This window comes from Lontra canadensis, unplaced genomic scaffold (genome assembly GCF_010015895.1).
Source record: "Lontra canadensis isolate GAN:19392208 unplaced genomic scaffold, GSC_riverotter_1.0 scaffold2, whole genome shotgun sequence".
Lineage (NCBI taxonomy): Eukaryota > Metazoa > Chordata > Mammalia > Carnivora > Mustelidae > Lontra > Lontra canadensis.
In genome coordinates, this window is record NW_022630996.1 from 39,591,126 (window position 1) to 39,604,118 (window position 12,993).

The 12,993-nt window shown below is 40.8% G+C and overlaps 1 protein-coding gene across 2 annotated transcripts in view; it reads left to right on the forward strand.

Annotated features, from left to right (window-relative positions):
* Positions 1 to 7,216: 7,216 nt before the first annotated feature.
* Positions 7,217 to 12,993, forward strand: part of CPVL (carboxypeptidase vitellogenic like) — a 126,110-nt gene continuing 120,333 nt past the window's right edge. For both annotated transcript variants that reach the window (XM_032872458.1, XM_032872466.1), the window contains exon 1: positions 7,217 to 7,266. The gene's annotated coding sequence lies outside the window, so the exon portion shown is untranslated. The remainder of the gene's footprint in view (positions 7,267 to 12,993) is intronic.

The window sequence follows — 12,993 nt, forward strand, 5'->3', positions numbered from 1 at the left end:
ACGCTAGACAATTGGAATTGTATGTACCTGCTGGAGACGTAAAGGGGCTCCTCTGTCTTCTTAATTGGAATGTAAGGCACACTGCGGAGCCCCGGCCATAAGTCAGGGAGGGGGATGCTTTTCCGTGGTGTCCAGACACACTGAAAAACAGGGGGGGAGACAATACAATTCAGTATCTTGCGTGAGGCAGTTGAAAAGAATGACAGCCATAGCTTGCGTAATCATCATTATTACTGTTACAGCTACCTTTTACTGAGTCCATTCTGTTTGAAAGGCACTGTTTGTGCCCTATCTCATTTCACCCTCTTAATAATACTGTGAAGGAGCTAATACTATTTTTGCCATGTATGGACAAGAAGACTGAGGTGAAGTCACTTGCTTGAGGTCACAAGATGGCAGGTTCTAGATTTGAACCCGGGTCAGACTCATATTCTATAACCTTAGGGCTTAACAAACCAAGAGTCTCCCCAGAATATGTGGGTACAGAGAACACAAGGGCTTGAGAGAACCCTGGAATCACCAAGACTGATCGACCTGGCAGTATTTTTTCTTTTTTAAGAAATTATTTTAAGTTCAGAGTGAACACATTTTATTATTTTTTTTTAAAGATTGTATTTTTAAGTAATCTTTACACCCAGCGTGGGGCTTGACTTCACAACCCCAAGATCAAGAGTGATAGGCTCTACCAACTGAACCAGCCAGGCACCCCAACTTGACAACTTTTTGTTCATTTGTTTGTTTTTTAATATATACATATATATTTATTTAAATTCAATTAATTAACATATAGTATATTAGTTTCAAAGGTAGAGGTCAGTGATTCATTAGTCTTCTTTTTTTTTTTTTTTTTCAATTCATCAGTCATCTATAACACCCAGTGCTCATTATATCATGCTTGGGCAAAGTGGTCATAAGGCAACTAATATTTTTTTTAATTTTTTTTTAAGATTGTATTTATTTATTTGACAGAGAGAGAAATCACAAGTAGGCAGAGAGGCAGTCAGAGAGAGAGGAGGAAGCAGGCTCCCTGCTGAGCAGAGAGCCCGATGCGGGCCTCGATCCCAGGACCCTGTGACCATGACCTGAGCTGAAGGCAGAAGCTTTAACCCACTGAGCCACCCAGGCGCCCTAATTTTTTTTTAATTTTTATTTAAATTCAATTTAGTTAGCATTGGGGCATCTGGGTGGCTCAGTGGGTTAAATTTAATTTAGTTAATATATAGTGTATTATTAGCTTCAGGAGTAGAATTCACTAATTCATCAGTTGCATACAGTTCTCATTACATCATGTGCCCTCCTTAGTGTCCATCACCCAGTTACCCCATCCCCCCACCCGTTCCCCTCCAGCAACCCTCAGTTTGTTTCCTATGATTAAGAGTCTCTTATGGTTTGTCTCCCTCTTTGATTTTGTTTTATTTTTTCCTTCCTTTTCCCTATGTTCCTCTGTTTTGTTTCTTAATTCCACTTCCAAGTGAAATTGTATAATTGTCTTTCTCTGGTTGACTTATTTCACTTAGCATAATACCTTCTAGTTCTATCTGCATCATTGCAAATGGCAAGATTTTATTTTCTGATGGCTGAGTGATATTCCATTGTATATATATACCACATCTTCTTTATTCATTCACCTGCCCAATCTGACAATGTTAAAACTCTGTTTTCAGAAAAGTCAATCAGAGAAGAAGGTTTAACCCATTTCTTTGCAAGGCCATTCTTTTGTCCACTATTGAGTACTCAATACAAGAAAGAGGCTAAAAATATTATTTTCAGCAGTTTGATTCTCCTCTGCAAGTTCTATATGTTGACTCTTCTGTTAAGTTGATGACAATCACGTTCATTTGGGGAGAAATGTAAAATTATTCAAAGTATTAGAAACATTCAGCCAACTATGCCAAGATCAGCTAGTGAGCAGTAAAGAGAAGGGATACATTTGTCTCTCAGGAAAGACACATATTAACTAAAATCTTTGGCCCGCGCTGCTGACAATTGCACGTGCACAGTCTGGCTGGAAGCAAGGGTGATCTCTCTTGCAGGGTGCCTTCCAAACAGAACTTGTACACACGTTCACCAGATGGGTCTTTTCAGACAGCAAAGTCCACTCAAGAATGGATGTTAAGAAAAACAGGGTAAGAATTATTTAATGAAATTATATAGACTCATCATTTTTGCCCATCCTATGTTTAGCTATCCCCATAACCTCTCAGTGCATCTAAATACCTCTCACAGCTGTACCCACCTTTCCATGGGGATTCTAGTGGGTTGAATGATGTCCCCTTCAAAATTCATCCCCACTCAGGACCTCAGACTGTCACTGTATTGGGAAGAGAGTCTTTGTAGCTGTAACTAGTTACAATGTGGTCCTACTGATTAGGATGAGCCCTAAATCTAATGACTGCCATCCTTAGAAGGAAAGGAAAGGACAGGGCACCTGGGGGCTCAGTTGGTCAAGCATTGGACTCTTGGTTTTGGCTCACGTCATGTCAATCTCAGGGTCATGAGATTTGATTTGATCTCATGATCAAACCCTAAGACTCTTTCTCCCTCTCCCTCTGCCCCTCTCCCCTCTCTCTCTCTCTCTCTCTCTCTAAAATAAATAAATAAATCTTAAAATTAAAAAAGGAAAAGAAAAGAGATGACATAGAAAACACAGAGAAAAAAGCCACATAAAGACGGAGACAGGCATTGGAGAGATGCAGCTACAAGGCAAGGAGCATCGAGGATTCCCAGGAACTGGAAGAGGCAAAAAGTTCTCCTCCAGAGCCCATGGAAGGAGAACAGCCCTGCCAACAGCTTGATTTTAGACTTCTCCAGACCTGTGAAAGAATACATGTGTGGTGTCTTAAGCCACCTAGTTTATGACAATTTGTTATGGAAGGTCTAGGAAACTCATACAGGGACTACCACACAGAGTTGGGCCCAAGAGCTCATCATCTTTTTGTAGTGATTCTTTGTACTTTGTACTATACTCTCCTATTTGTACTATATGTCTCCACCCATGGCTGTCACCTCTATCCACACCCCTGCCCCATGTACTTTACTTTTCCAACAGAGTTCTCGTCTTTGAACTTGGATAAGCTTCCAAAGACCCTCTGAATCAGTAATTCTGACTTCCAGATTTTTCTCCTAAGGAAATAATTGGATATACATAATTATTCATAGGAGAATATTTCTTAGTGAATTAATAATATGGAAAAATTGGAAGCCACTCAAATGACCAAATGTTGGAAATGGTTGAATAAATTATGGTAGATTCATATGATTGAACATTATGTAGCCAATAATATTATGTTCTTGAATTAACATGTGAAAATAATTGGGATATAATGCTCACTGCTAAAAGCAGGATAAATAACTCCATACAATATGATTCCATTTTTTGTGTATAACATATTTGTATAGATAAAAGATTAGATAAAATTACATTGTATGGTTATCTCTGAGGAGTCACATGAAAAATTTTATCTGATCTTTTTGTATATCCTCATATTTCTCTAATGATCGTGTATTCTGCTCATACTAAGAAAATAAGCAATATATACCTTGATCAAAAAAATTCAAACTTCCAGTACAGTGGCTTTCAAGCTATTTTCACCATATCTCTTAGTAATAAATACGGCATACATTATGACTATTGTAGCTTGACTAATGCCCACCCCCCAAAGATGTTCACCTCCTCACCACCAGAACCTATGAATGTTACTATGTTACTTCACGAGGCAAAAGGAACTTCACAGGTGTGACTAAATTAAGGACTTTAAGATGACAAGATTATCCTGGACTATCTGGTGGGACAAATGTGGTTACAACAATCCTTCTAAGAGAGCCAGGAAGATCAGGATGAGGAGGAGCAGATATGAAGATGGCAGCAAGAGGTTGGAATGATGTAAGGAAGCAGCCAGGAGACAAAGAATGTGGGCAGCTTCTAGAAGATGAAAAAGACGGGGAATCAGACTCTTCCCAAAAGCCTCAAGAAGGAATGCAGTCTGCTAACACCTTGGTTTTTAGACTCCTGACTTCAGAACCATAAGAGAATAAATGTGTTCCTTTCAGGCATGAATTCCATGGGAATTTGTTATGCTATCTATAGGAAACTGATACAATGACCTACCACACACACACACACACACACACACACACACAAACAGAAAGTGTCACAAAGCATGACTTTCTCTGACATTTTCTCTCCTATTTTCATGGAATGATTCGTGTCCTCCAAAAAAGATACATTGAAGTCCTCACTCCCCACTCTGGGTACCTCAGAATATGGCCTTATTTGGAAAGAGGGTCTTCACAGAGGTAATGAAGTTAAAATGAGGTCATTGGTGGGGGGGGGGTCCTAATCCAATACTGGTGTTCTCATAAAAGGGGGAAATAGGGACACAGACACATGCAGAAGGAAGATAATATGAAGAAACATGGGGACATCCTTGAAGACAGAAGCACAGATGGGAATTATGTTGCCATAAACCATGGAGCCCCTGGGGCTATTAGAAGCTGGAGGAGGGAAGAAGAATCCTTCCCTTACAGGTTTCAGAGGGAACATGGCCCTGCAGACACCTTAATTCAGATTTCCAGCCTCCAGAACCATGAAACAATAAATTTCTACTGTTTATAACCACCCAGTTATTAGTACTCTGCTATAGTCCTAGGAAACTAAGATACCCGTTCTATTCTGTTCTATCTTATTTCATTAAAATAGCTGATTTCTCAATCTACTAATGGAATGACATCAGTCTTTGTAACTTGACATTCGAGCTTTCCCCACTCTGATTTCTGTATCTCCATTTTAGCCAGCTGCTAACCCATCCTGAGTACATCCAGGAGTCCCGAACAGTCAATCATTCCCAGAACACAGAATCAATTCACATGTGGTTATGTTCTTTGCTTGTGTTACCCACTTTCTCTGCAATATCTATTAATTTTTAATGCTCGGCTTCATGTCACCTCAGGTCACCTGGCTCCTTAGCCAGAGTCACTTGGTCCCTGTTCTCTGTATGGACAGTAATTTGTATAGGCCCCAGTTAGCTCTTATCATACTGCATTATGGGATCAAGTTAAGTGGCTCCTCTCTCCAACTAACTTCAAGTTTCTAAAGAAGACCACTTCTTTCTTCTTTCTTCCTTTTTTTTTTTTTTTTTAAATCTAAGCTTCAGTACCTAATGTCAAACCTGATATACCACAAACTCAAATATAGGGTGATTCAAATATGTTAGTGCAATTTTAGTTATAATAACCTCAGAAGTATAAATGCCACAAACTTATAAAATTGTCATTTGGAAGTTTACTTCTTTTGACTCTAAGTTTTAATTATTTTAATAGATGTAATTTTTTTTCTTTTAATTAACATGTCCCATTTTTCACTCAGGGGAAATGAAACAAAAATTAAAACTGAAAAATGTGTTACTCAAAATTCACAAAACTGAGTAAGTGTGGTAGTTAAACTTTCAAGTGATGGCTTTGAAAGCTGCAGCATTTATACCTCTGAAGTTATTAAAACTGCAATAAAACTTTGGCGACACCCTGTTTTTGAAGACATATGCTCAAGTATGATTCATCTTCTATTTACTATAAAATTCAGTTTGGTTTTCACGTAAGTGGCTCCATGTTGGGCAAAGGTATTCCTTGGCCAGTAGCTGTCCTTGTCCTAAGGTCCAAAATTTAGAGGGCCCCTTTTGGCCTTCCACTGGCTGTCCTCCACACAGAATGAGGCATCCATGGGACTAAGTCCATTGCGTGCCCCCTGCAGCAAATCTATCCTTCCCCAAATCTTGTTCTGAGTGTCCAGGATTCCCCAGATTGCTTTTCCAGAAAACTGAGACTCAGTGACATTAAGTAATTTGTTCCAGCTTACAAAATTAGTGCTATAGTTAGCTTAAGTTGCATAACAAACCACCCAAAATGTAAATGGCTTAAAATAACAATAAATTGGTTTTTTCTTCTGCACAGTGGACTGGCCGGGCCATTCTGCTGCTAATTTCTGCCAGGGCTCACTCATCCACTAGGCTAGTGGAGAGGCTGAGCTGCAACCCTCTCTGACTTCTCTTACTGGTCTCTCAGGGGTGCTGCTGTCTCTGGAATGTTCTGCCTCCTGTGTGCGACCTCTTACTGTCCAGGAGCCATGCTGTCTTCTCCCATGGTGGTTACAAGGCAGTAGCCTCAAAACAGAAGCTGCAAGGTGTTTTGATTTCTGCAAGGCATTTTGATGCTGGATGCAACCAGCACTTGCCCACATTCTAACAGCCAAAACCAGTCAGAAAGCCAGCTCTGAGTTAATGGGACCACGGAAAACAGACTCTACCTCTTGATGGGAAGAGCAGCCAAGTCACCCGACAAAGGAGCAGGGTGGTCTTGTTTGATCATCTTTAAAAATAATGGATCAGAACTAGTAGCCAAGTAGCACAGCCAGAATTCTAAGCCAGGTGGCCTGCCCGGGGTGCTCTAAGTAACCATCTCCGAATCACAGGACATTTGGGGACATTCCGATGTGGGAACGACTACATTCCTGTATTTTGTCTTACTTTGCGCTTGTAATCTCCTTACCTTTCTAGCCCCTGCGCCCGCCGCCCCCCATCCCCGGTGTCTGGCTCAGTGCCAGTACCTGAGGGCAGCTCAAAATACCTATCACTTACAAGAGATGTGACACTTAACCTAAGTCTCAGTTACCCGCCTGCAGAAGGGGATAATCTTAGCACAGAACCTATCAGGTTGCCATAAGGTTCCCAGGCCCTCCTGCAGAGAAAGCACCTGGCTCAGGGCTGGCCCTTGGTGAGCTCTCAGGATCAGTAGACTGGAATGGGCACTTGGAATGAATACAAGTGGGCTTTCTAAACAGTGGCAGGAAAAACACCACTGGGTTTCCAGATGCAAACACCCAGGTTGCGAGCACCAGGATTGCAAGCACCCGCTGGGGGCGGGGGGGCGGATATTTTTAAATACAATGTTTAAATTCTGAGAGCAGCTTTAAAAAAGAGGGAGCGAAAATCAAAACACGCAAAGGAACAAACCCACCAGAGCTGCGCCCGCAGCCGACCTTTCTCCCTTTACTTTTCAATATTCCCCTCCGGGGTGCCTGCTTCTTCCAGGTTGGAGGCTGCTGCGTGCGGCGGGGTCGCGGGGACGGGAGGTGGGGACCCACCTCTGGCTCCAAAGGTCTAGGTCACGTGGGCCGCGGAGAGGCGCGCTAAGAAGCCGGCGTCGGGCTGGCTAGTCGCGAGGGGCCGCACTTCTCGCCGCCTGCGCCACGGCTGCGCGGACCTGCGGGCTCGGGTGAGTGCGACGCGGCGCGCAGGGTCCTGCCTCGCGGTTGTCCCGGGACGCCGGGAGCGCCCGGTGGGTGTCTGCGGAGCCGCAGTGTGCGCAAGGCGGGAGCTAGAGCTTGGCCGGCTCGGAGTTTCCAGGTTGGGAACCGGGGAGGCTTGGCGCTAGGCTCTAGGTGCTCCCGGCCCGGGGAACGTTCCCGAAGGCTCCTGGCACAATACGAGGCAGTCGCACCGGGGCTTATTGCACGCCAGGAAACCTCTCGGTTCAGGGTTTTCCCCGGGGTGCGCGAAGCCTTGGGGTACCCCGTTACTCTTGATGCAAGGTGGGGACACATCCCCTGCCTCCCTCAACACGTCTTTGGGATGTTTTGATTTTGTGGGTGCTGTGGAAGAGGGGAAGCGGGAAATGCCTTCGAATTGAGCACCCCACAGAGGAAGAATTGTCCTGATAGAGAGAAAGCAAGCACAGAAGAGAGACCTGGAATATAGGACTAGGGGGAAACAGCTGGAAGCAGCTCCCTGCCAAGCAGATTCAGCCCTTACAGGGAAGTTCCTAGGAGCCAGTGGGACCCTTAGAGACAAATGGAAGCACCCAGTACCTTTTAGGACAGCTTGGTCTCACGGGAAATAATAGGCTTTAGAGTATTTATGGATTCAAATCCCAGCAATGCATTTTGCTAATTGGTGACTGTGAGCAAATCTTTTTAGGTTTGCTAAGCCCCAGTCTCCCTATTTTAAAGACAGTTATTTTTTTCTCCTCCTCTTAAATGGACAACTAACTTTTTACTATTTTTGATGTGAGATGAGTAAAAACAGAGATGGAAGGAAGAAAAAAAAATCAACTAGGATAAATTTTGCTAACTTGAACTGTAGCTTTTAAGAAAGTTGTTCAAAATAGGAATTTTTACATTTTTGTAAAAAGTAGATCACACTGGCTTTGTTGGTGTATAAGAGTCTGTACAGTTGTCAAGATCCTTAGGACGATTGGGATTTCTAGATTTGTGCTCCAGGCCACTCTAAGTCCAATGGTAACTCTTTATAATGTAATGCAAGTGTTCTTAGCAAGAAGCTGTTTCATTCTTTTTTTTTGGTGGGGGGAGGGAGTTGGGTTTTTTGGAAGGGCATAAGTGGTATCAGAAAATATATGACTCTAGCTTATAAACAAATTTATAATGGGGTTCTTCTAGACTGATTTTAGAGCCTGAGAAATAAGTGGGTTTTGACTGACAGGTGATTTAAGTAACTTAGAAGAGTGTTAAGCAAGTCCACAGGACTTGCCAATTCACACCCCTTGAGAAAATAAAAACAAGAAGCAAATGGCATGACCATATTTTGTTGAAGACTTTGTTTTTGTTTTAGAAAGCATATGATGTGTCAGAGGAAAGACTGAGTATTGACTACAATATTGGTATGCATGAAGTAAGATGAGAAGAGCTTAATTACAGCCTCAGATAACATCAGATTCCCGTTTATTAGCTCTGAAATTCCCGAGGTAAATAGGTAATGACCCATTAATAAGGAGTATAGTTCATTTTAAAAGGAAATGTGATTATTTCAGGTTAGCATTCCCAGGGGTTTAATACTGTGGGATTTTCATGGGCTGAACTAAGAACATTTAAAAGAATGGAAATAGGTAAGTTTCTCATAATTTGAAAGGTACCTTTTGAAGAATGCTCATGAATATCTACATAGATTTGGGAGAGGGTAAGCTGGACAGAATGCTAAGAACTGCACCTTGGCCAAAAATAGGAACAGAGTTTAAACTTTTTCTGATATTTGCAAGTTCAAAGATTTAAGCAGCAATGGACTCAGTTCACAGCACAGTGATCAGGTACTTTCATCATAAAACCCAACTACTAAGCATAAATGAACTGAAACTACAGTATTGACATTTCTCTCCCTCGGAGATATTACAGGAATAGCCTTGTACATGAAACCGTATGTTTTTCTTTTATTGCTTTAAACCAGAACCTGGGAAGTTAGATGGGGAGGGGAGGGGATAACTTTAGGTCCTTTGATCAGTTGGCCTGATAGAGCAAATTCTTAGCATCTTATCTTTCCAAATCCTTGGGACTTACTTAGCCTTTTCTACATATTCTGATTCTAATTAGTGGTTCATTTTAAACTGTTGGAGTTATTTACAGGTCGAAATATTTATGTAGGCATCCAGGGCTAGCCCTTCCTCCTTTCTCGTTTGGGACTCCATATCCCATTACTTATTTTTCAGAAAGACCACTAGACATATCTTGGTGTAACTATATGGTTCTTTGGGGGAGTAGGTAACCCAGCTCCCAAGAGATCAATTCTCCTTTTTCTTTCTCTGCAATCTGTTCTGTTCACAGTTCAACCTTTACTTTGTCCCAGATCATTTGCAAAATCTCCCAACTTAGCTCTCAGATGTCAGATCCTCTCCACTCTAGCCTAACACTGATGCTGGAATGAGCTTTCTAAAGCACAAGACACTTCCCTCCTTAAAATTTGCCTTCAGTGCCTCCTGACTGAAACCAGTATAAACTTCCTTTTTTTTTTTGGCCTGGATTCTGTTTCTTTTTCTTTATTTTTTTTATTGTCTTATGTTAGTCACCGTACAGTACAGCATTAGTTTTTGATGTAGTGTTCCATGATTCATTGTTACCATATAATACCCAGTGTTCCATCCAATACGTGCCCTCCTTAATATCCATTACTGATGGCTCACTGATCCCCCCCACCCCTCTCCCTTCTAAAACACTCAGTTTGTTTCATGGAGTCCATAGTCTCTCATGGTTCGTCTCCCACTCCAATTTCCCCCACTTCATTTTTCCCTTCCTTCTCCTAATGTCCTTTATGCTATTACTTATGTTCCACAAATAAGTGAAACCATATGATAATTGACTTTCTCTGTTTGACTTACTTCACTCAGCATAATCTCCTCCAGTCCCGTCCATTTGATGCAAAAGTTGGGTATTCATCCTTTCTGATGGCTGAGTAATATTCTATCGTGTATGTGGACCATATCTTCTTTATCCATTTGTCTGTTAAAGGGTATCTCAGCTCTTACTACAGTTTGGCTATTGTGGTCATTGCTGCTGTGAACATTGGAATGCATATGGCCCTTCTTTTCATTACATCTGTATCTTTGGGGTAAATATCCAGGAGTGAAATTGCTGGGTCACAGGGTAGCTCTATTTTTAATTTTTTGAGGAACCTCCACAGTTTTCCAAAGTGGTTGCACCAATTTGCATTCCCATCAATAGGGTAAGAGTGTTCCCCTTTCTCCACAATTTCTCCAACATATTTTGTTTCTTGCCTTGTCCATTTTTGTCATTCTAACTGGTGTAAGGTGGTATCTCAATGTGGTTTTGATTTGAATCTCCCTGATGGCTCTTGATGATGAACGCTTTTTCATGTGTCTGTTAGTCATTTGTATGTCTTTTTTGGAGAAGTGTCTGCTCACGTCTTCTACCCAATTTTTGACTTGTTTATCTGTTTTTTTTGGGTGGTGTGTTTGAGAAGTTCTTTATAGATCTTAGATATCAACCCTTTTTTGTGGTGTCATTTGTGAATCTCTTCTCCCATTCCGTGGATTGCCTCTTTGTTTTGTTGACTGTTTCCTTTGCTGAGCAGAAGCTTTTTATGTTGATAAAGTCCCAAAAGTTCATTTTCACTTTTGTTTCCCTTGCCTTTGGAGACATGTCTTGAAAGAAGTTGCTGTGGCCGATGTCAAAGAGGTTATTGCCTATGTTCTCCTCTAGGATTTTTATGGATTCCTATCTTACATTGTGTTCTTTTATCCATTTAGAGTTTATCTTTGTGTATGGTGTAAGAGAATGGTTCAGTTTCATTCTTCTGTACATAGCTGTCCAATTTTCCCAGCACCATTCATTGCAGAGACTGTCTGTTTTCCATTGGATATTTTTTCCTGCTTTGTCGAAGATTAGTTGACCATAGAGTTGAGGGTCCATATCTGGGCTCTCTATTTTGTCTCATTGGTCTATGTGTCCGTTTTTGTGCCAGTAGCATACTGTCTCGGTGAGCATAGCTTTGTAATATACCTTGAAATCAAGCAACGTGATGCCCCCAGATTTGTTTTTCTTTTTCAACATATCTTTGGTGATTCAGGGTCTTTTCTGGTTCATACAAATTTTAAGATTGTTTGTTCCAGCATTTTGAAAAATGCCATCGGTAATTTGACTGGGATGGCATTGAAAGTATAGATTGCTCTGGGCAGTATAGACATTTTAACAATGTTTATTCTTCCAAACCATGGGCATGGAATGTTTTTCCATCTTTTTGTGTCTTCTTCAATTTCTTTCATGAGTGTTTTGTAGTTCCTGACATACAGATCCTTTACCTCTTTGGTTGGGTTTATTCCCAGGTATCTTATGGTTTTTGGTGCTATTGTAAATGGAATCAATTCTTTAATTTCTCTTTCCACAGTTTCATTGTTAGTGTATAAGAAAGCAACTGATTCTGTGCATTGATTTTTTTATCCTGCCACATTACTGAATTGCTGTATGAGTTCTAGTAATTTGGGGATGGAGACTTGGATGAGCATGTCACCTGCAAACAGAGTGAGTTTGACCTCTTCTTTGCCAATTTGAATACATTTTATTTCTTTTTGCTGTCTGATTGCTATTGCTAGGACTTCTAGTACTATGTTGAACAGTAGTGGTGAGAGTGGAAATCCTTGTCCTGTTCCTGATGTCAGTGGGAAGGCTCTCAGCTTTTCTCCATTGAGAATGATATCTGCTGTGGGTTTTTCATAGATGGATTTTATGAAGTTGAGAAATGTTCCTTCTATCCCTATACTCTGAAGAGGTTTAATCAGAAAAAGATGCTGTATTTTGTAAATGCTTTTTCTGCATCAGTTGAGAGGACCATGTGGTTCTTGTCTCTTCTCTTATTTATGTGTTCTATCACATTGATTGATTTGCAAATGTTGAATCACCCTTGCATCCCAGGGATAAATCCCACCTGGTCCTGATGTATAATCCTTTTAATGAACTGTTGGATCCTGTTACTAGAATCTTGTTGAGAATTTTGACATCTGTGTCGATCAGGAATATTGGTCTGAAATTCTCCTTTTTGATGGGTTCTTTGCCTGGTTTTGGGATCAAGGTAATGCTGGCCTCATAGAAAGAGTCTGGAAGTTTTTCTTTTGTTTCTATTTTTTGAAACAGCTTCGGGAGAATGGGTATTATTTCTTCTCTGAATGTTTGGTAGAATTCCCCAGGGAATCCATCAGGCCCTGGACTCTTGTTTTTTGGGAGGTTCTTGATCATTGCTTCAATCTTGTTATTCAGGTTGTCAATTTCTTCCTGTTTCAGTCTTGGAAGTTTATAGGTTTCCAAGAATGCATCTGTTTCTTCCAGATTGCTTAATTTATTGTCATATAGCTGTTGATAATAATTTCTGATAATTGTATTTATTTCCTTGGTGGTAGTCATCATCTCTCCCCTTGCATTCATAATTTGATTAATTTGGGTCCTTTCTCTTTTCTTTTGGATAAGTCTGGCCGTGGTTTATTGATCTTATTCTTTCAAAGAACCAGTTTCTAGTTTTGTTAATGTGTTCTGCTGTATTTCTGGTTTCTAATTAATTGATCTCTGCTCTAATATTAATTATTTCCCTTCTCATGCATGGGTTAGGCTTAATTCATTGTTGATTCTCCAGATCTTTAAGGTGTAAAGACAGTTTGTGTATTTGGGATTTTCTTTTCTTTTCTTTTCTTTTTCTTTTTTTCTTTTTTTTT